Consider the following 23,669-nt stretch of genomic DNA (forward strand, 5'->3'; position numbering starts at 1 on the left):
GTGGCCTCTTTCTTTTGTTCAGTTGCTCAAGTCATATCGAGACTCTCTGTGACCCTGTGGACTCAGTATGCCAGGTTTCCCAGTCCTTCACAATCTCTGGGGTCCCCTATCTCAGCCCTAGGGTTGGAGACTGCTCCCTGTGTCTACTATACCTGTATTCTTTAGAGTTATCTTTACTTCATGCTAGCCAAACCCTTGTTACCACGAATAATTCTTCATATTAAACTTCCCCTGTTCAAATCACAGGTGGTTTCTCCTCTTCTCATTGAACTTTGATCCACCAACTAACAAGCTGCTAATTTCATTAAACCCATTTCTAACACTCATTAAACTAATTAGCAAACCCTCTAGTGTTGATTGAAAAAGAGATGCCTGACAGCTCCCAGGAGCTCCCTCTGGTGTGTGACTCCTTTAGTGAAATGCTACCTGACCACACACCAGGAGTGTGTTTGGGACCCCAACCTCCAACCCCAACACCCCCAGGAGGGCGGAGTGGTCGGAGCTGAGTGCGGAGGTGACAGGTAAGAAACAAGGTTGGAAAGATGGAGGAAGAAGGACGGAAGATCACTCTGACCTCTTGGCCATGGCAAAGTTTGGGGCTTTTACCTGGGTTTGTGACTCTATAGATTACTGGAGCAGGTGCATCCACAGTGTACTCGGTCAGCCCTCTCGGCCTTAGTCTGACATCTCTGACATGGTGGGGTGAGTAGTTCCATGCAAGGTTTGGCTCTCTTCAAGCTTCTTGTCCCATGTGCATGCCAGGCATTTTTAACTCTCTACCAAACACTCCAGAGATGCCTCAGACACAGAGAGGAGTTCACAGGGCACACACACACACAGCCTGGAAGAGACGAGGAATTAACACCCTAAGGCAAACTTCAACCAATGGGGTTAGGAGCCCATGGATAAATGCTACCACTGAAGCCTATTCAGGGAGGCTGGCTGTGCACTTCTCAGGATCCTGGCAGAATCAGGAGCCCAGGGACCACAGAGGCAGACTCAACAGTGCCCCTTACATCTGCCTTTCCTACCTGACTCTTGCCACACCTCTCTGCTCTTTCCTGGGGAACATAGTTGGGACACACATTTCTAGCAGCTCACACTGGTTTCCTCGCCCTGTCTTGACCTACTGCTGCTGCTGCGTCGCTTTGGTCATGTCCGACTCTGTGCGACCCCATAGACAGCAGCCCACCAGGCTCTGCCGTCCCTGGGATTTTCCAGGCAAGAACACTGGAGTGGGTTTCCATTTCCTTCTGCAATGCATGAAAAGTGATGAAAAATGAACGTGAAAGTGAAGTCGTGTCCGACTCTTCATGACCCCATGGACTGCAGTCTACCAGGATCCTCCATTCATGGGATTTTCCAGGCAAGAGTACTGGAGTGGGCTGCCGTTGCCTTCTCCGTGTCTTGACCTAGGCGGTATTAAATGAGAAGCCACACTGCAACCAAGGTGGGACTGTAGACCTGAGAGCCCGTCTGGCTCCTGCAAACACCAGATGGATAATGGCAGACAACTGTATACTATGAACTAAGCCAATTGCTTAATCCAATCATGGCTTTCGAGTCAGGGGTGGTATTTTACTAGAACAAATCAACACAGTTTCTGGAACTTCCAGATGATGCTGATCTGGTGAATGGGTTCTTTTCAATCCCAGTGGTAAAGAGGACCAAAGGCAGCTTGCCTCTGGATGGGAAGGACAATACTACTCGCTATTTCTCCCTGCCCTCACTCCTGAAACCTCCAAAACTAAGGTTCTGTGTACAAGACTTTTGTGTCCATCTCGACTTTTATTGATAAAGCTGAGACATATTGATAACAGAGAACTATGTGAAGATTACTGTATGTGGGTTCTCCTGAGAACCAAGAGGAGGAACAGGGTTCCCACTATGTGCCATCTGCAAGCTGGAGACCCAGGAGACTGGGTGTAGTTGTAGACTGGGTGTAAAACTACGCTGCTGGTGTAGTTCCATTGTAGTTCTGGTATAGTTCCAGTCTGAGCCCAAAGACCTGAGAACTAGAGCAGCAATGGTGAAAGTTCCAGATCAAGGGCAGGGGAAGATCAATGTCCCAGGTCAAACAGGCAGAGAGAAAGAAAAAGAACATTTCAACCTTCTTTGCCTTTTTGTTCTACTGGGGCCATCAGTGGGCTGGCTGAGGCCCAGGCACGTTTGGGGAGGGCCAGCTTCTGTACTCAGTTTACCCATACAAGTGCTCATCTCCTCCAGAAACACCATCACAGGCACACTCAGAAATGTTTAACCACCTCTGGGCATTCTGTGGCCCAGCTCAGTTGACATATAAAATCAACCATCACAATTAGTAATATAGTTATGATATACTTGTATAGGTATAAAATGCATATATAATTGCCAACTGTTCTTTCATAAGCAGGGCTGTCTTTTTATCTAGTGCATTTTTTGGTTTTATTTTTCTTTCATTTCTTGGTTTTAAATATCTGTTCTTTTGCAAAACTGACAATGCTGGTATACAGTAGGCTTTACTTGCCAGAATTAAACAATCAATAACCCTACACAGGTCTTCTGAATTTCCAGAACATTTTTCTTTTAAGGGATATCTGAAAGAACCACTGGTTTGAGATTTAGGAACAAAAGGGCGCCGTGTCATACGCTGCAAGGTGAACCAGAGCCACTGGGTGGCAATGTTGCCCATTGATTTTCTGGCTCCCACTAAGGGAGACAGGATAAAACAGCCGAAAAGTTGAGTTTGGCCCAAAGAGACCAGGATTTAGTCACAACTGGGCTTTTACATTTTGCTATCAAAGCCTGGTTGGTTTTCTATACTGGCTTTATGCTGGCAAAGACTTATATTTTTGTCCAAATTGCTATTCTGAAAAGACGGTCCTACAGCAAAATATCAGTTACCCCCAAATGTTAAAATGTCTGTGAATTGTTAGTCAAACTAAATCTTCTCCCCACTCATAATGTCATCTTTCTGTAGACATCCTAATTTTTTTGTTACTTTGGGATAGCTGAAATTCTCCAGTTAGGGAAAGAATGAACTTAATTAGTCCTATATATTTTAATTTTTATTATTAACTTTGAATTATACAATTAATCTACGATTTTTACCTTTGTAGAAGAACTAATAAAACACTATACATAGCTAAGGCTAAAGACTCATTTAACCACAGCACCACATATATATGGTACTATGGAAAAATATTTCATTTTTGCTATGTGTGTGTGTTTTAAAAATTAGATATGTATTTCAAGCTGCAACTTCATCTTCTTACTCAAAACTATATTGGAAATACTTTTATAACAATGTGTTTGGATTTACCCCATTCTTTTCCTCTCTTGGATATTAGTGTAAGTGAACCATATCTTATTTAACCATTCTTCTGATGAACATTCGAGTTGTTTCCAGTTTTCTCTATTACAGTGAATATTCTTGTATATGTTCCTTTTGCATTTATTTGAGGGTATCTCTTGGGTAGATGGGAAGTCCCAGTGGCTCAAGAGGTAAATCCAGCAACGTATGAGACGTGGGTTCCATCTGTGGGTTGGGAAGATCCCCTAGAGGAGGAAATGGCAACCTACTATAGTATTCTTGCCTGGAAAATTCCACAGACAGAGGAACCTAGTGGGCTACAGTCCATGGGTTGGCAAATAGTCAGACATAACTGAGCACACACATGCAACATCCCAACCAGGGTAGATACTGAAAACCAAAACTGCTGGGTCACAGAAAATACTCATTTGGAAAATTTAATAAATGATTTCAATTTGTTCTCCAAAAGTTGTGCTTCAACAGAATATGGGTAGATTCATTTTTCCTACACCTAACACCTGGATACAAACTTTTCAACTGTTCGTCAATCTAATACCCAAAGCACATTTCATTACTGATTCACTTTTTATTTCTGTAATCTCCAGAAGGTTTAAACATGCTTACTAGCATTTCATGTTTTTCTTTTACTGAGAATTGTCTATTCATATTCTTGGCCACATTTCTATTGGATTGTTTATCTTACTAATTTATAGAAGTGACTGATATATTTTGCATAGAAATTGTTATGTGTTGAAATGTGTTGAAAAATTTTATCATATTTTTTTAATTTATGGTGTCTTTTGTTCTATACAATTTCATTTTCTTGTAGTTAGTTTTACTAAATTTATCATTTAGAGTTTTGCTTTCTATGTCTAGTTTAGGAAAAGTACTACCCAAGAAAATAAGGATATTCTGTAATATTTGTAAAACCCTTAATGTAACACTTGTATTTGGAGTTCATTTTTATGAATGGTATGAGACCAGACTGTATAATTCTTCTTTCAAACAATACCTCACTGTCCCCAAATTATTGGCTATTAACAAGACTTTATCCGAAGATCTGAAATGCCATTTATAATATATGATAAATTTCCTTATACACTGGTCAATGTCTGAACTCAATTTTTCTTTCTACTGATTTATTCTCAACTAACATGACAACGTTTCACCTGCTACAGCTTTACAATATGCTCTTTTATTCAATCAAATCCCTCTTCTTTGTTCTTTTACAAAATTGCCTTTGCTATTCATAACATTTACTCTCATATAAATTTTAAAATCATCTTGCCAAGTTGCATTAAAAAAATCCCACTGGGATTTTTTTTATTGGAGTTGCATTAAATTCATGAGCTAATTTAGAGAAATTAACTAGAAGAAATGACATTTTTACAATCTTGAGTCTTCCCATGGCACATAAATGTGGTATACTTTAATATTACCATTGTTTTCAGCCATCTGCTTGATGAATCCAGCTCACTACTTGGGGATAAATTCTTCTTTCAATTTTCTAAGAAAAGGGTACTTCCAACTTTTTAGGGCATTAGTCTTCAAATTACTTTGATTATGCATTCCTATGGGAAAAATTGGTAAGCATGAGAAAATATATACAAGTTATTTGCATATGAAAGTTATGACCAACCCAGACAGCATATTAAAAAACAGAGACATTACTTTGCCAACAAAGGTCCATCTAGTCAAGGCTATGGTTTTTCCAGTGGTCATGTATGGATGTGAGAGTTGGACTATAAAGAAAGCTGAGTGCCAAAGAACTGATGCTTTTGAACTGTGGTGTTGGAGAAGACTCTTTGAGAATCCCTTGGACTCTCAAAGGAGATCCAACCAGTCCATCCTAAAGGAGATCAGTCCGGGGTGTTCATTGGAAGGACTGATGTTGAAGCTGAAACTCCAATACTTTGGCCACTTGATGCAAAGGGCTGACTCACTTGAAAAGACCCTGATGCTGGGAAAGATTGAAGGCAGGAGGAGAAGGGGACGACAGAGGATGAGATGGTTGGATGGCATCACCGACTCAGTGGACATGGGTTTGGGTGGACTCCAGGAGTTCGTGATGGACAGGAAGGCCTGGCGTGCTGCGGTTCGTGGGGTCACAAAGAGTCGGACACAACTGAGTGACTGAACTGAACAGCTACTAATATGAGGTTTATGAATTATACAAGGAAATTATTTAAATAATGAGATAAATATTAAATAAACAATAATTTAAAAACAAACATCTTATTTATTTTAGCCAAATTTCCATTTATTTTCTACATATTGTTATTGCTGAGTCACTAAGTCATGCCTGACTATTTTACCATCCCATGGACTGTAGCCTGCCAGGCACCTCTATCCATGGAATTCTCCAAGCAAGAGTACTGGAGCAGGTTGCCATTTCCTTCTCCAGGGGATCTTCCCAATCCAGGGACTGAACCCACATCTCCTGCATTGCAGGCAGATTATCGCTGAGCCACCAGGGAAGCCTGAAGCTCTTGATATACAGGTTAAGTTTTAAATCCATCATTATTATTCACTAGCTCCAGATTTGGGATTTCACCTGCTCACTACAACTCACAGGTAAATTTAAAAGCATTACTCACCCTACTTTCCCCAATCATTTCCAGACAGAGTAGAGTGGCAAAAAAAAAGTTTTTTTTGCCTGCCACACACGTTCCAGGCTGAGGTAGAATAGGGTGGTACCAGCTCTTACACCATAAACGTGTCCTTCTTCTGGTCTATTTAATGCCACACTTTCCACATTTTGGGGGGTTGGGGTTTTTTTTGTTTTTGATGATTTTGCTATTTAAAATGGTCCTCAGACTGTAAGCACTGAACACTGCAACATTAGATAGAAAACACTTTGTGTTAGCCAAGTTTCCTTCACACATGAGTTACAGCACTGTTGGCCACTGAGTTCAACTAACAAATCTACAAAACACATTAAATACGGTGTCTTTAAACAGACACACATATAAAACAAAGGTACATTTAATCGTTCCACAAAAACGTGAAGAGGCTGGCAGAACCCTGTTTGCTAAGACTTTACAGGCCATGACTCTTCTGAATAACGAAGAATCAACTAAAACACCACGAGGATTTTCAAACATCACTTTTAAGAATATCATAAAGCAGGTACCATCTCAGCTAATCGCTCATTATCTTTACCTTGGAAGGGCAGTTTTTTAAAATAGCATCTCCTAGGAAGCATAACCTTGTTAGCAACTCACACACAAAAAAAACAGAGAATCTGGGACACTTGCCTTTCTGCAAAAGAAAATGCGTATTAGAACTCCGAGACAGTCAAGAAAAAGGAATGAGAACAGTGTCTTCAATTGTGTCTAAATAGTCCTTTAAAATAAGGCATGCTACGTAAATCTGAGCAATGGGTAAACCGTTTCTATTACCCTATTCTTTTGCAGTCCATGGTAAGAGTCGGACACGACTTAGCGACTAACAGCAGCAACTCTCCTCCTGGCATATTTAAAATATTTGGACTTTGATTAAACAGCACTAAAGTAATACTTGACTATTTGCTGGAGAACCAGCACCATCAGAAGGACAGCTCTCGACTCCTTAGTAATGTCACTGAGTCCCATCAAAAGGTCAGGACACAACTGTTACAGTATTACAACATAATTCAATGGCTTTAAGGCAAATTCACCGGTCGCTGGAGCTGTGACCTCACCGCTTAAAGCTACAAACTGCAATCATGCTAAAAAGTGTAAAATTAAATAAGAGCAAGAAGGACATCCACGTTTGGGGGCGGTGTCGGTGGGGGTGAGACCAGACACGTGCAGCCACTCATCAAAGGCAGGAGATGGAGATGGACAGGCACGTCTGGCCCTGAACAGCGCGGGGCTAAGGGACTTCCAACGAGCTCAACGTGCAGCTGAAGTGGATTCCACGGCACCGGAAACGACAACTCCCACTTGGGGCGCTGCGGACACACGAGTCCAGGCTGCCTTCCAGGAAGCCAAAAAAAAAAAAAAAAAAGGAAAAGAAAGAAAAGAAAAAGGAGGGATAGTGGAGAGCAGGGCTTCGGCCGTCGCCCACAACGCCGCGCCCTCGTCTCCAGACGGTCTTCGCAGGCCGCGCTCGGCCCCCAGGCACTCCCAGGTGGCCCAGCCCTCGGACCCGGCGGCCGGCCGGGCGCTGCCCGCCGGCGGGGACCTCAGGTGCGTATCCCGCCCCCGCCGCAGCCGCCATTAAGAGCGGGTGCTTTGCTTGGAACTTTCTCGTCCCGCAGACCTGGCGGAGGAGAAGCCTTAAGTGGCTGCCCGCCCAGGCTCGCGCTGCGAGCGCCGCCGCCTCAGGCGGCCCGGCGGGCCCCCCGAACCGGTTCCCGGCGGGCAGGGCCCAAGGAGTGGGGGTGGGGCGGGGAAGCCCCGGCGCGGGGCAACGGTCGCACGCACGGAACGCGCATCCCTCTCCCTTCTGATTGGCTGAGCGGTGGCGGTGGGGGCGGGTGCTTGCCGTCTCAGGACGCTAGGGCCCAGTGTGCCGCAGGTCACGCTCCGGCGGTCGTACGCGGGGATATTGCGCTGCGTGCGGAAGTGCGTGATTGGTTAGGTGGTGGGGCGGGTTAGCCGCTGTTGCCTGGTAACTGCGTCCGGCTCCCCGGCGGAGGCGTCCCGACCCCTAGCCAACTGTCGCGCGCGTTGACGAGTGCCGCGCGACGTGGGTTTTGTCGTGGGTGTGGCCAGTGGGGCGGCCACCCGCAGCCTGCTTGTGACCAGAAAACCAATCCCAGAGGCCGGAAGAGTCTCTCGTCCTGAACTCCACTCCGTCACGGTTATGATTTAGACGTTCAGTTCAGTCACTCAGTCGTGTCCGACTCTTTGCAACCCCATGAGCTGCAGCATGCCAGGCCTCCCTGCCCAACAGCAACTCCCGGAGCCCACCCAAACTCATGTCCATTGAGTCGGTGATGCCATCCAACCATCTCATCCTCTGTCGTCCCCTTCTCCTTCTGCCCTCAATCTTTCTCAGCATCAGGGTGTTTTCAGGTGAGTCAGCCCTTTGCATCAGGTGGCCAAAGTATTGGAGTTTCAGCTTCAACATCAGACCCTTCAATGAACACCCCGGACTGATCTCCTTTAGGATGGACTGGTTGGCTCTCCTCGAGGTCCAGCGGACTCTCAAGAGTCTTCTCCAACACCACAGTTCAAAAGCATCAATTCTTTGGCACTCAGCTTTCTTTATAGTCCAACTCTCACATCCATACATGACCACTGGAAAAAAACCATAGCGTTGACTAGACGGATCTCTGTTGGCAAAGTAACGCCTCTGCTTTTTCATATGCTGTCTAGGTTGGTCATTTTTCCTTCCAAGGAGTAAGTGTCTTTTAATTTCATAGCTGCAATCACCATCTGCAGTGATTTTTGGAGCCCAAAAAAATAGTCTCTCACTGTTTCTCACTGTTTCCACTATTTCCCGTATTTGCCATGAGGTGATGGGACCAGATGCCATGATCTTAGTTTTCTGAATGTTGAGGTTTAAGCCAACTTTTTCACTCTCCTCTTTCACTTCATCAAGAGGCTCTTTAGTTCCTCTTCACTTTCTGCCATAAGGGTGGTGTCATTAGACGTAAAGGAGAAAAAAGGCTTGGAGGGCTATATTCCCCATCCTTCAAACCCGAGCCTTGCTGTTTAATAGCTTTATTGACGCTCCATGAAATTTACCTTTAAAAGTGTGTAGTTAAGTGTGTGTGCGGTGCTAAATCGCTTCAGTCGTGTCCAACTCTTAACGACCCCATGGACTGTAGCCCGCCAGGCTCCTCTGTCCTTGGGATTTCCCAGGCAAAAATAATGGAGTGGGTTGTTGTCTCCAGGAGATCCGCCCGACCCAAGAATCGAACCCATGGCTCTTAGCCTCCTACGCAGGTTCTTTATCACTAGCACCACCTGGAAAGCCCCTATAGTTCAGTGATTTTTGTTTATTCAGAGTTGTGCAGCCATCACCACTAATTCCAGAACATTTTCATCACCCCAAAAGAAATGCCGTATCCACTAAGACAGTTGTACCCCTTTCCCACCCCAGCCATGGACACTGCTAATACGCATTTTGTTCCTATGTCTCTGACATTCCAAATAGTTTTTGTTCCAGATCATTCCTAAGCACAGAATCATCAAAGGATCTTTGAGATCTGGCGTCATTCATTCATTCATTCATTCTTATGGCTGACTAGTAATTCATTGTATGGGTATACCACATTTTCATTTTCTGTCAAATGATGAATTTTTTCCCCACTATTTGGCTATTATGAATATTGCAGTGAACATCCATGTTCACATTTTGTGTGTGTGTGTGTGTGGACATTTGTTTTCAACTCATGAGTATGTACCAAGGAGTGGAATTGCTGGGCCAAAAATGTCACCATTTAGTTTCCTGCTGGTAATTTGAAGTAAACAGATATGTAGATATAAAATTGAGAATTGGGAAACTGTGTATCGCTCACAGCTGCAAGTGAAGAACTGAGCAGGCTCTTCTCTTTTCTTACATTTGGAGAGGAAGGTTTGGTCTGCGTGACTGGCCATCTTGCCTTCAGTGGACACAGGGCTTGGCGCCAGGCAACTGCAGGTGTCAGTCCGTTTGGAGTGGGTCTCTGTTCTTCCTGCCTTCCTGTTATTTAGCCCCAATGTTTGCTGCCCAGAGCTCTGGGTCTTTGCCTACACCTGCAGCCTGGATGGTCTCTTCACTTTTTCTCAGGCTTCAGAACTTGCTCACATGCCTTCATTCTCATCCCCGACGTTGTTGACAGCAGCCTGAACCGTTTCAGGAGCATCTGGCTCTCATTTTGCCTTTATCACCTGCTATTCTGCTGTGTCTTTGCTAGTCTGTCTCACTCCAGAACACAGGGTGTGGGTTTTATTCACTTTTGTTGCCCCCTTGTCCTTCCTGTCAGCAGTATATGTTTTCACACAGCAGGTGTGCATTACATTTTTTAAAATTTTAGGGATTTGTTTGGCTAAGCTGAAGTACTTGACTATTTGTTAAGCATTTAATTTTAACTAATTCTTTTTTTCATTTTTTGACATTGAAAATAGGTTACATTTCTAGTTCTTTTCTGTACTCCTTGGTCCTTCCAGAAGAGTCCTTGTTGTCTTGAAATTTGTTGTTATCCTTTTTTTAGAATATTTTCCCCAGGTTGAGATATAATTGACATATAACATTGTATTAGTTTTGGAAGTAAAACATAGTGATTTGACATATGTATGTATTGTGAAATGACTGGTGAACATCCATCACATCACATAGTTACAATTTGTTTTTCTCCTGGTAAGATCGATTCTCTACCCAACTTTCAAATATACAGTACAGTTATTGTTAGCTATGGGCTTCCCAGGTGGCTCAGTGGTAAAGAATTCACCTGCTGATGCAGGAGACGCAGGAGATGTGCGTTCGATGCTTGGGTCAGGCAGATCCCCTGTGGAAGCAAATGGCAACCCACTCCTGTATTCTTGCCTGGCAAATCGCATGGACAGAGGAGCCTGGCGGGTACCGTCCATGGGGTCTCAGAGAGTCAGACATGACTGAGCACACATGCACACATTATAACTATTGTTACCAAGCTGTCTGTTGCATCCTCAGAACTTACTTATTTTATAACTGGGAGTTGGTACCTCTTGACCACTTCAGTACTTTTCTGTTGAATGGTGAATAGGTACACTTGGGTTTGCAGTTTCCATTGACTGTAGACCTGAGAGAAGTTGGCACTTTAGGAACTTGCTAATTAACATCAAGTCCTCGGGGACCTGAACAAATAAACCTTTGGAGAGGAAAATCGGAAACAGCTTAAAAAGTAAAGCAGGCGTCTGTTTCAAGATTTCAGAGTTTTGATAAATGGAGTGGGTGCCATTCCAAATGATGAAAATTATAAGTGGTGGAAATGAAATCTAGAACAGGGATGAGCAAACTTTTCTTTTGTAAGGGGTCAAATAATATTTCCAGCTCTGAGGGCATGTGGTCTCTGTCACCTGCAACCCTGCCTTTTTGGAAAAGCAGTCAATGGACAAGATGTAAGCCAATGAGCGTGGCTATGTTCCAATAAAACTTTATTTACCAAAATAGGAGGCAGTCTGGTTTTGATGTTTGCTTTTCATTAGTAAAATATAACACTGAAAAGGAGAGAAAGATTTCTGGGAAATCAAAGATTTCTGGGAAAGTTTTGAGATTTGAGAGTTGTTTTAGTTTACATCTCCAGTCTTAAAAAAGCAAAAAGTTAAGCACGATGTAAAATCTGTGATCTAAATGAACATATCCAGTACTTTGAACTTCAATCACTGTATTGGCTTTGGGGGTTTGAACTCTGTGGTACTAGCTCTCATTGTCTAGGATTTTTAGCTTTATTAGAATGCAGTGGGGTTTTTTTTTCCCCCTCAATGATCTCAAGGTGAGAAACCACAAAATTAGCTTATAATCATGGTTCATTAGCTTTGATGTGCTATTAACGCATGATGTGTTCTAAAGCATAAAGTATAAAAGACAAAGCTCCTGCCTCTATTTGTTGTTAAGTAAAGGGTGCAAGCAGGCGATAATTATAAAACATTCATTTTAAAAATTAAATTACAAAAGATTCATTTTTTTTAATTACTACCATTGATGCCCATTGATAAGATCTTTTTGGAGTTCCAGCTAGTTTCATTCTGCGAATTATTTTATTCTCTGTTAAAGTTTTGGCATCACAGTCCTCTCAGAGATTATTGTGGTGTGATTATAGATTGGATGCGAGCATAAGATAAGAGCCTGGAATATGCCAGTCCTTTAAGTAGGCTCATCTCTGGTGGCTGTCAGTGTGAGCATCTCACAACATCAAGTCTGATTATATTATTTTAAAATGTGTATTTTTCATACATTATGGCCTCTCACTACATCATTGGATAATTAATGGTGGAAACAATGACCCATGTCAACACTGCAGGGAAAACTGGCTCTGAGGGGCTTAGCAAGAGATCACAGCAAGGTCACGATGAATCCAGAATTCATGTCATCAACACGAGAGTCACCAAACTGTGGCATTGAGGACTCCAGTGGTTGCTAAGAGACCAGCCAAGAGAAGGCTTTAGAGAGGCTGAAAAGTATTAAAGTTGTGGCTAGAAGACATGAACTCTAAGGACATATCTGTCAATGGCAGAATTCTAAGACAAAAGGGAAACCACCACCAAAGAGGGGATGGACTGGTGATAGACAACACAGAACCTGCCAAGGGTGGTTGACACATTTCAGAACTACTTACCCAAAAAAGTGTGCAGTGTCAGCAAAGTTGCACATGCAGATTAAGAGCTAGAAAAGCCTCTCTCCTAAAACATTAAAGAAATCATAGAAGAAAAATGTTCCCTCTGGGAAAGGTGTCTATTGCTTCCTCCAACAGTGTTGACCATACTTGAATTTGCCTTTTGGTGTACCTACTTCCATTGGAAGACGCAACCCTGCCGAATGAGAGAGAGTCTTGTTTTTAAGCAGTATTTGAATTAATTGACTCAGAAAGATGATGGTCAAGAATATCAGTTTCTTGCGACTTCACTGGCAGTCTAATAGTTGACACTTCAACTTCCAATGTAGGGGGTCTGGGTTTGATCCCTGGTCGGGGAGTGCAGCCAAAAAACCAAAACATAAAACAAAAACAGTATTATAACAAATTCAGTAAAGACTTTCAAAATGATCCACATCAAAAAATAATAATAATAAAAAGACTATCAGCTTCTTCATCACAGTTTTAATAATGGCTTAGACGGTAAAGAATCTGCCTGCAATGCAGAAGACACAGGTACAATCCCTGAGTCAGGAAGATCTCCTGGAGAAGGGAATGGCTACCCACTCCAGTATTCTTGTCTGGAGAATTCCATGGACAGAGAGAGGAGCCTGGTGGGCTACAGTCCAGGGCGTTGCAAAGAGTCGGACATGACTTAGTGACTAAACATCAACAGCAAGATAGAAGTTGGCCAATGTTCAATATGTTTAAAAGCTGATTTAAAAATCCTTGTGAGATTTCTATAATTTACAATGGGAAAGAGATTTTAATATTTCAACCAAGTAATGCAGGTGATGTGTAAAAATATAGAAAAGAAATAGGAGTGAAATTCTGTCTTTGCCAATAGATGGATTTTGCATAAATAAAAATTATTTCAAGTTGGGGCTTTCACGTGAAGTATTTTAATCTGAATTCTTAATGATACAGTCTAAATACTTATTAAAGGAATTATAAAACCCTCTGACTGTACAATTTTAAGAAACAGAAATGTGTGTATATTTGATGTAAGCTTAAAAAATAATTTTTAGAAATTTGAAACAATATCAAACTTACAGAAAAATTGCAAGTGTGGTAAAAAGAAGTTTTATTTTTTTCTAAACCATTTGAGATAAAGTATCAGTGGCCACATCATCCTTAGATTACTGATAAACATCATAAAGTTTTATCAGTTATCTCTGTATACTGTTCCCTATAGCAAAACATTGGGGTGCTACATTTCCCAATATAGAAAAGATTGAGTTGGTAAAAAAAGTTCATTTAGATTTTTCCATACCATCTTTTTTTTTTTTTCATACCATCTTATAGAAAAACCTGAATAAACTTTTTGGCCAGCCCAATATTTGCCCATCACACATAAAAGATTTGTATCCAGAAAATATAAAGAATCTATAAACTCAATAATAAAAAATAAGCAGATAATCTAGTTTCAAAATGGACAAAAGATTTGAACAAGACATTTCACTAAATAAGCTATATGGATGGCAGAAAAGCATATGAAAAGAGGCCTAGCATCTTTAGTCATTAGGAAATTGCCAACTAAAAGTGCAAAGTGATATCACTACCCACCTATTAAAACTGCTAAAAAAAATTTTTTTTAAGTTGATAGTACTGCATGTTGACAAGGATGCAGAGCAACTGGAATTCTCACATGTTAGTGGTAGGGATATATTCACATAGGGCTTCCCTGGTAACTCAGTTGGTAAAGAATACACCTGCAATGCAAGAGACCCTGGTTCGATTCCTGGGTTGGGAAGAGTCTCTGGAGAAGGGGAAAGGTTACCTACTCCTGTATTCTGGCCTAGAGAATTCCATGGACTGTATAGACCATGGAGTCACAAAGAGTCAGACACGACTGAGCGACTTTCACTTTCACTGTATTCTCATATATTAGTGGTAGGAATTGGCAAAGATCCTGATGCTGGGAAAGATTTAAAAAGGCAAAAGAAGAGAGCGGCAGAGAATGAGATGGTGAGATAGCATTACTGACTCAATGGTCATGAATTTGAGCAAGCTCCGGGAGATAGTGCAGGACAGGGGAGCCTGGCCTGCTGCAGTCCATGGGATCAAAAAGAGTCAGACACGAGTTAGCAACTGAACAACAACAAAAGGAATACAAAATGGTAGGAATACAAAATGGTAAACCACTTTGGAAAACAGTTTCACTTCTTTTAAAGCTAAAAAAAACAAACAAAAAAACCTCAAGATATATGACCCAGCAATCCGACTCTTAGGTGTTTACACAAGAGAAATGAAACCTTAGGTTGACACAATAGTGGTTTTATTCATCAGTTCAGTTGCTCAGTCGTGTCTGACTCTTTGCAGCCCCATGGACTGCAGCACGCCAGGCCTCCCTGACCATCGCCAACTCCCGGAGTTTACTCAAACTCGTCCGTTGAGTCAGTGATGCCATTCAACCATCTCATCCTCTGTCATCCCCTTCTCCTCCCGCCTTCAATCTTTCCCAGCATCAGGTTCTTTTCTAATGAGTCAGCTTTTCGCATCAGGTGGCCAAAGTATTGGAGTTTCAGCTTCAGCATCAGTCCTTCCAATGAATATTCAGGACTGATCTCCTTTAGGATGGACTGGTTGAATCTCCTTGCAGTCCAAGGGACTCTCAAGAGTCTTCTCCAACATCACAGTTCAAAAGCATCAATTCTTCAGTGCTCAGGTTTCTTTATAGTCCAACTTTGACATCCATACACGACTACTGGAAAAACCATAGCTTTGACTAGACAGATCTTTGTTGGCAAAGTAATGTCTCTGTTTTTTAATATGCTGTCTAGGTTGGCCATAACTTTTCTTCCAAGGAGCAAGTGTCTTTTAATTTATGGTTTTATTCATAATCATCAAAAAACTTCAGACACCCAAAAGTTCTGTAAATGGCAAAAGAATTAATTTAACTGAGTTTCATCCCTACAGTGGAATATTCAATAAAACAAAGACAAATTACTGATACACCCCCAGCACAGTGTAGGATTCCATTTATGTGATATTCAGGAATAAGCAAAACTGTGGGGACAGAAAACAGATCAGTTCTGGCCAGAGGTTGGGGTGGGGCTGTTGACTGACCACAAAGAGTCGTGGAGGAATCTGGGGTGTGATGGAGCTGTTCGTACCATGATTTCAGTGGTGGCTACATGCTAAAAACGTACAGAACCATACATTAGACAAGGTTGAACTTTATGTAAAGTGTACTTTAATTTTTAAAAATATTTTTAAGGGGAATTCCCTGGCGGTCCGGTGGTTAGGACTCGGCACTTTTACTATGGAGGACCTGGGTTCAATCCCTGGGTCGGGAAGATCCCCTGGAGGAGGGCATGGCAACCCACTCCAGTATTCTTGCCTGGAGAATCCCATGGACAGAGGAGCCTGGCCGGCTACAGTCCACGGGGCCAAAAGGAGTCAGATACAACTGAGCAACAGGGCACACAGACACACACACTCAGCGAGCTAAGGTCCTACGAGCCACGCCTTGGCCAAAACAACACCAGTTTTTTTTAAAGGATGCATGACATCATGTTCAAGTGGTTGTTATCTTTTTCATATCACAAACCATCCACATGTAAACATGTTACAATGCATCTTCCAGGCCCTTGAGAGAGAGCAGTGAATTTGCTCAGTCCTGTCTGACTCTTTGTGACCCCATGGACTGTAGCCTACCAGGTTCCTCGGTCCATGGAATTTTCCAGGCAAGAATACTGGAGTGGGTTGCCATTTCCTTCTCCAGGGGATCTTCCCGACCCAGGAATCGAACTCGGGTCTCCCGTATTGCAGGCAGACGCTTTACCGTCTGAGCCACAAGGGAGAGAAGGGAGGACTATTAATAATTTACCTGCAAGGCAGGTGCACCAGGTCTATCCTAGCCCACGACGCATGGTCTCTCTAACCAGGGGGCTCCTGCCCTCGGAGGTCCTTGATCTAAGCTCCCTGTGCTCCTTGGTTTGCCATGCGCTCCTCCCCTGCGTTCCCAGCCCCTGTTCTGCCACGAGTCATCCTGTGTGTTACCATGGGACCTTAGACAGTGTGTGAGTATCAAATTGGATGATCAGAAAAGCACTGGCGTGTGGTGTATGTTTGGTGAGTGTTAATTTCCTTTCTTACCATCCAACCTCTCTTTGATTTCATTTGATTTTCTTTCTAGTTTTTAATTTTTTGGCCACACTGCACAGCATGTAGGACCTTATTTCCCCAAAAGGGATCGACCCCAGCCCCTTCCTTGAAGTGGAAGTGCAGAGTCTTAACCACTGGACCACCAGGGAAGTTCCGTCATTTGATTTTTTAATAGTTTGTTGTTGTTGTTGTTGGGCCCACAGCTTGGCTTGTGGGAGCTTAGTTTCCTGACCAGGGAGTGAACCCCCTGACCTGGCAGTCCTAACTAAAACACCAAGTCCTAACCCGTGGACTGCCCGGGAATTTCCCTTTCCTTTTCTTGAAATAAAATTCACCCGTTTAAATTATACAATGCAGTGGCTTTTAATATATGCATGTAGTTGGGCAATCGTAACCACAAACAATTTTAGAATAGTTTCATCACCCCTGAAGAGAAACCCTATACCATTTATCATCAACCCACCTCCCAGCCCTAAGCAACCACCAGTCTACTTCTATTTCTGTAGATTTCCCTGTTCTGAACATTACATATTCATAGACTCCTATAAATGTGTGGTTCCCTTGATTTTAAGGTGAGGGGGCTCATAAAAGTTCAGAGGTGAAAAGACCCTTCCTGGGAAGTGATTGATTGGGTGTCTCTGATCAGAGAGGAGGCGGCCGAGGGCAGCCCACCGGGGTCTCGGAGCTGGCCGGTGGTCTGGGGCGCCCCCAGCCTGGCCTTCGGCCCCCGGCTCTGGGAGGACCCGCCCATCAGGCCTCGTGCTCGGGAACCTCATGTCACCACCCGGCCTGGTGTGTCCTCACGTGGTCACCGTTAATGCGGCGGTGTGATGACAGTTTCTTTCTGGCAAAGGGCGGAGGAGAGGATGCAGTCACGGGTTAGGGGTCCAGGGAATGTTCCATGCGCCATGTTGACTAAGGGCTCTGTGGGAAGTGATCCAGATGCAGCCATTTCTAGAGAGCAGAAGGCCCCAGACAGAATCAGCCTTCCCCATGGAGCCCGACAGGACTCCACCACCTCCAGGGTTCTTCCCATCAAAAGTACTGAGATGGTCCCGAAAGTTCTGATAATGAGGCGGGAGCTCTCATCTCCTGTGGCTTCCCCACAGGCTGTTAGGATGGCATCCCTCCCATTCTTTTTGTAAATTTTTTTTAATTGAAGGATAATTGCTTTACAGTGTGTTGGTTCCTGTTGTACAACAACATGAATCAACCATATGTAGACATATATCCCCTCCCTCTTACGTCTCCCTCCCACCCCTCTAGGTCACCACAGAGCACCAGGCTGAGCTCCCTGAGTTACATAGCAACTTCCCACTAGCTAGCTATTTTACACACGATAATGTATATATCTTAATGCTACTCTCAATTCGTCCCACCCTGTCTTTCCCCATTTCTTAACACACATTGAATGTGATTGACATCATAGCAATGCATGCATGCATGCCAACTCACTTCAGTCATGTCCACCTCTTTGGGACCCCATGGACTGTAGTCTGCCAGGCTCCTCTGTCCACGGGGATTCTCCAGGCAAGAATACTGGAGTGAGTTGCCATGCCCTGCTCTAGGGGATCTTCCCAACCCAGTAGTCAAACTCCTGTCTCTTATGTCTCCTGCACTGGCAGGCAGGTTCTTTACTACTAGCACCACCTGGGACATCTTAGCCAACCTAGGGCAATTGAAGGTGAGATGTGGAAACAGCAGCAGGCAGAAAGTTGCCCTGGTTCTAGCTTTGCATGGATGAATCAACATGTTTGTGACCTGAGAAAGCATCTGCTCCTTTTTCTCTGTCTGGGATAGTAGGCAAGATAAGAATTATGAATGAAAGTATTCTGAGCTCCCAAAGTAATAAGGATAGAGCATAATCTAAGTGAACATTGTGGTAAGTGGGAAACATACCATGCCTTTGCGGTTTCATACTTTGTGATACGCATTTCCTTGGTCTGATGTGCCAAGTGATAACCATGGAATCTAGACGCTAGAGGAAAGAGTTTCTAAGACTTAACACAAGTGCCTTCCGGGTGCTGCTTGCTGCTTTTTCTTTTTCAATTTTTTTTTTTTTAGTTGAAGGGTAATTGCTTTACAGAATTTTGTTGTTTTCTCAAACCTCAACATGGATCAGCCATAAGTATACATATATCCTCTCCCTTTTGAAGCTCCCTCCTATCTCCCTCCCCATCCCACACCTCTAGGTTGATACAGAGTGCCTGTTTGAGTTTCCTGAGCCATACAGCAAATTCCCATTGGCGATCTACTTTACATATGGTAATGTAAGTTTCCACGTTACTCTTTCCACACATCTCACCCTCTCCTCCCCTCTCCGCATGTCCATAACACTGTTCTCTATGTCCGTTTCTCCACTGCTGCCCTGTAAGTAAATTCTTCAGTACCGTTTTTCTAGATTCCATATATATGCATTAGAATACGATATTTATCTTTCTCTTTCTGACTTACTTCACTCTGTATATTCGGTTCTAGGTTCATCCACTTCATTGGAACTGACTCAAAGGCATTCCTTTTTATGGCTGAGTAATATTCCATTGTTTATATATACCACAACTTCTTTATCCATTCACCTGTCAATGGACATCTAGGTTGCTTCCATGTTCTAGCTATTGTAAATAGTGTTGCAGTGAACAATGGGATACATGTGTCTTTTTCAATTTTGGTTTCCTCAGGGTATATGCCTAGAAGTGGGATTACTGGGTCATATGGTGGTTTTATTTCTAGTTTTTTAAGGAATCTCCATACCATCTTCCATCGTAGCTGTCAATTTACATTCCCACCAATGGTGCAAGAGTGTTCCCTTTTCTCCACACCCTTTCCAGCGTTTATTGTTTGTAGAGTTTTTAATAGCAGCCATTCTGACTGGTGTGAGATGATATCTCATTGTAGTTTTGATTTGCATTTCTCTAATAATGAGCGATGTTGAGCATCTTTTCATGTGTTTGTTAGCCATCTGTATGTCTTCTTTGGAGAAATGTCTGTTTAGGTCTTTTTCCCACTTTATGACTGACTTGTTTGTTTTTCTGGTATTGAGTTGTATGAACTGCTTGTATATTTTGGAAATTAATTCTTTGTCAGTTGTTTCAGTTGCTATTATTTTCTCTCATTCTGGGGGTTGTCTTTTCACCTTGCTTACTGTTTCCTTTGCTGTTTTAAAGTTTTTAAGTTTAATCAGGTCCCACTTGTTTACTTATGTTTTTATTTCCATTACTCTAGGAGGTGGGTCATATAGGATCTTGCTTTGATTTATGTCATTGAGTGTTCTGCCTATGTTTTCTTCTAAGAGTTTAATAGTTTCTGGTCTTACATTTAGGTCTTTAATCCATTTTGAGTTTATCTTTGTGTGTGGTGTTAAGAAGTGTTCTAATTTCATTCTTTTACATGTCCAGTTTTCCCAGCACGAATTTATTGAAGAGGCTCTCTTTGCCCCATTGTATATTCTTGCCTCCTTTGTCAAAAATAGGGTACCCATAGGTGCGTGGGTTTATTTCTGGGCTTTCTATCTTGTTCCATTGATCTGTATTTCTGTTTTTGTGCCAGTACCATACTCTCTTGATGACTGTAGCTTTGTAGTATAGTCTGAAGGCAGGAAGGTGGATTCCTCCAGCTCCATTCTTCTTTCTCAGGACTGCTCTGGCTATTTGGGGTCTTTTGTGTTTCCATATGAATTGTGAAATTTTTTGTTCTAGTTCTGTGAAAAATGTCAGTGGTAATTTGATAGGGATTGCACTGAATCTGTAGATTGCATTTGGTAGTATAGTCATTTTCACAATATTGATTCTTTCTACACAGGAACATGGAATATCTCTCCATCTGTTTATGTCATCTTTGATTTCTTTCATTAGTGTCTTATAATTTTCTGTGTACAGTTCTTTTGTCTCCTTAGGTGAGTTTATTCCTAGATATTTAATTCTCTTTGTTGCAGTGGTGAATGGGATTGATTCCTTAATTTCTCTTTCTGAATTTCATTGTTAGTATATAGAAATATAAGTGATTTCTGTGTATTGATTTTGTATCCTGCAACTTTGCTAAATTCACTGAATAGCTGTAGTAATTTTCTGATACTGTCTTTAGGGTTTTCTATGTACAGTTTTATGTCATCTGCAAACAGTGAGAGCTTTGCTTCTTTTCTGATCTGGATTCCTTTTATTTCTTTTTCTTCTCTAATTGCTATAGCTAGGACTTTCAGAACTATGTTGAATAATAGTGGTGAAAGTGGACACCCTTGTCTTGTTCCTGATCTTAGGGGGGAATGCTTTCAGTTTTTCACCATGGAGAATAATATTTGCTGTAGGCTTATCATATATGGCCTTTACTATGTTGAGGTAGGTTCCTTCTATGCTCATTTTTTGAAGAGTTTTAATCATAAGTGGGTACTGACTTTTGTTAAAGGCCTTTTATGCATCTATTGAGATATCATATGGTTTTTATCTTTCAATTTGTTAATATGGTGTATGACATTGATTGATTTACGTATATTGAAGAATCCTTGCATCCCTAGAGTAAACCCAACTTGATCATGGTGTATGAGCTTTTTGATATGTTGCTGAGTTATATTTGCTAACATTTTGTTGAGGATTTTTGAATCTATGTTCATCAGTGATATTGGCCTGTAGTTTTCTTTTTTTGTGTTGTCTTTGTCTGGTTTTGGTATCAGGGTGATGGTGGCCTCATGAAATGAATTTGGAAGTGTTCCTTCCTCTGCAATTTTTTGAAAGAGTTTTAGAAGGATAGGCATTAGCTCTTCTCTAAATGTTTGATAGAATTCTCCTGGGAAACCATCTGGTCCTGGGCTTTTGTTTTTTGGGAGATTTTTGATCACAGCTTCAACTTCAGTGCTTGTAATTGGGGTTGTTCATAATTTCTATTTCTTCCTGGTTCAGTCTTGGAAGATTGAACATTTCTAAGAATCCATCCATTTCTTCCAGGTTATCCTGTTTGCTGCTTTTTCTGACTCCAACTCTGTTGCTGAAACAGAGTCCTTGTGATGACCAGCAATAGTCACCAACTTCTGTTTGTTCTCAAATAGGGGTGTGATAACCAGAAGAGAGTCAAAGGCTTGATTTTAAGATAATTGTTTAAAAGCTTCAAATTGGGACTTCCCTGCTGGTCCAGTAGTTAGGACTACAAACTTCCACTGCAGAGAGCACAGGTTCCATCCCTGGTCAGGGAACTAAGATCCAGCATGCCTAAGTGGCATGCCTAGTACATAAATCAATTTGCAAATAAATAAAAACTTCAAGTCGAAGTGTATTTCCTCACCTGTTCATGCCCAGGTCGTGTCTGTTAATTCATGTTCTTGGGCTTCCCAGGTGGTTCTAGTGGTAAAAAAAAAAAAAAAAACAGCCTGCCAATGCAGGAGACATAAGAGTTGTGGGTTTGATCCCTGGGTCAGGAAGATCCCCTGGAGGAGGGCATGGCAACCCACTCCAGCATTCTTGCCTGGAGAATCCCCATGGACAGAGAAGCCTGGCAGGCTAGAGTTCACAGGGTCGCAAAGAGTCGGACACGACTGAAGTGACTTAGCTCACTTGCTCGGTATGATGTCACACTCTTATGCTCTATTTCATAATAGGGAGAGTTGTGGAAAAAAAAAAAAAACCTTTAATTCTAACAATTTGCATCCTAATGGCTCTGTGTGCGCTAGTCTACTTTCTTTCTCAGGGAGGCTTTGACTCTAACATAAGAGATCCTCAAGGATCCTCCAGTGGCTTCAGAAAATCTAAATAGATGAGGAGTTACATTTTTAGAATTCCTTTTCAGCATGGTTTGTCCATGCAGATTGACTAGGGTAAACGATGGTCAAAAACACCACCAGATTTGGGTGCATTCAGGGAGCAAGGACTGATTCCTTGCTTGCACTGGAGGTCTCTTGTGAGTTGGCTGTGGCTCTGAGCTGCATTTTTCTCTGGGACCTGATCACATGGAACCTGACAGATCAAACTGCAGAGGAAGAGGGAGTATGGTGGAATCACCAGCGTGGAGGTGACGTCACTTCCCTGATGTCCTTGGCCAGCACAAGGCACGTGGCCACACACCTTCAAGTGGTCAAGAAATCAATTCAGGAGGAAGCATTTGCAAATACTTCTGAATAGCCTTGTAGGACCACCATCCTTCATGCTCATAGATCTTTGGGCTTCCTCCCACATACATAATTATGTTGATCTGTTTATCTTTTGCTTACAAACATAATTAAGACAGCTATTGCCGGGACAGGACATGACAGATATTAATACACTGCATGCTCTATTTCAAAGAACTCTTTTTATGGTGCTGCAGAAAATTTTTCAAAGAAGCGTTCTAATGCTCACTTGATATAGAATTTAGCAAAAATTAGAATGAGCCTTCACTGCAGGAGAAGGCCTAACAGGAGAGGAAGGAAGGGGTTTTTTTCTCTTCCAGTCTCTAGTACACAAACCCACTGCTCTCGTTTTTCTGTGTATGTGGACCGGAATGTGGTGTCAGTCACCACAATGCTGGAATCAGACAAAACCACACTGGATCAGTAAGAGAAATTACCTTCTCTCCTCCTCACTTGGGAGACAGTTAGCATGCCTCTTTAGTGTAATACCCGAATTTATTTAATGAAATACATGTCTAGGTTTAGTGGGAAATACACGATCTTCAGTTCAGTTCAGTCGCTCTGTCGTGTCCAACTCTTTGCAACCCCATGAACCGCAGCATGCCAGGCCTGCCTGTCCATCACCAACTCCCAGAGTTCACTGAAACCCATGTCCATCGAGTCGGTGATGCCATCCAACCATCTCATCCTCTGTCATCCCCTTCTCCTCCTACCCTCAATCTTTCCCAGCATCAGGGTCTTTTCAAATGAGTCAGCTCTTTGCATCAGGTGGCCAAAGTATTGGAGTTTCAGCTTCAGCATCAGTCCTTCCAATGAATATTCAGGACTGATCTCCTTTAGGATGGACTGGTTGAATCTCCTTGCAGTCCAAGGGACTCTCAAGAGTCTTGTCCAACACCACAGTTAAAAGCATCAATTCTTTGGCACTCAGC

At 42.5% G+C, this 23,669-nt stretch overlaps 2 protein-coding genes across 5 annotated transcripts in view; one reads left to right on the forward strand and one right to left on the reverse strand.

Annotated features, from left to right (window-relative positions):
- The window catches only part of RCC1L (RCC1 like), a 37,693-nt gene extending 31,108 nt beyond the window's left edge, over nucleotides 1–6,585 (reverse strand). The window contains exons 1-4 of the mRNA XM_065924791.1: nucleotides 6,455–6,585; nucleotides 5,890–6,125; nucleotides 4,732–4,863; nucleotides 607–841 (exon numbers count right to left, since the gene is read on the reverse strand). The gene's annotated coding sequence lies outside the window, so the exon portion shown is untranslated. The remainder of the gene's footprint in view (nucleotides 1–606; nucleotides 842–4,731; nucleotides 4,864–5,889; nucleotides 6,126–6,454) is intronic.
- A 674-nt stretch (nucleotides 6,586–7,259) lies between these two features.
- The window catches only part of LOC136160739 (general transcription factor II-I repeat domain-containing protein 2), a 46,774-nt gene continuing 30,364 nt past the window's right edge, over nucleotides 7,260–23,669 (forward strand). For all 4 annotated transcript variants that reach the window (XM_065924781.1, XM_065924783.1, XM_065924785.1 and 1 more), the window contains exon 1: nucleotides 7,260–7,464. The gene's annotated coding sequence lies outside the window, so the exon portion shown is untranslated. The remainder of the gene's footprint in view (nucleotides 7,465–23,669) is intronic.

Source organism: Muntiacus reevesi, chromosome 2 (genome assembly GCF_963930625.1).
Source record: "Muntiacus reevesi chromosome 2, mMunRee1.1, whole genome shotgun sequence".
Classification (NCBI taxonomy): Eukaryota; Metazoa; Chordata; class Mammalia; order Artiodactyla; family Cervidae; genus Muntiacus; species Muntiacus reevesi.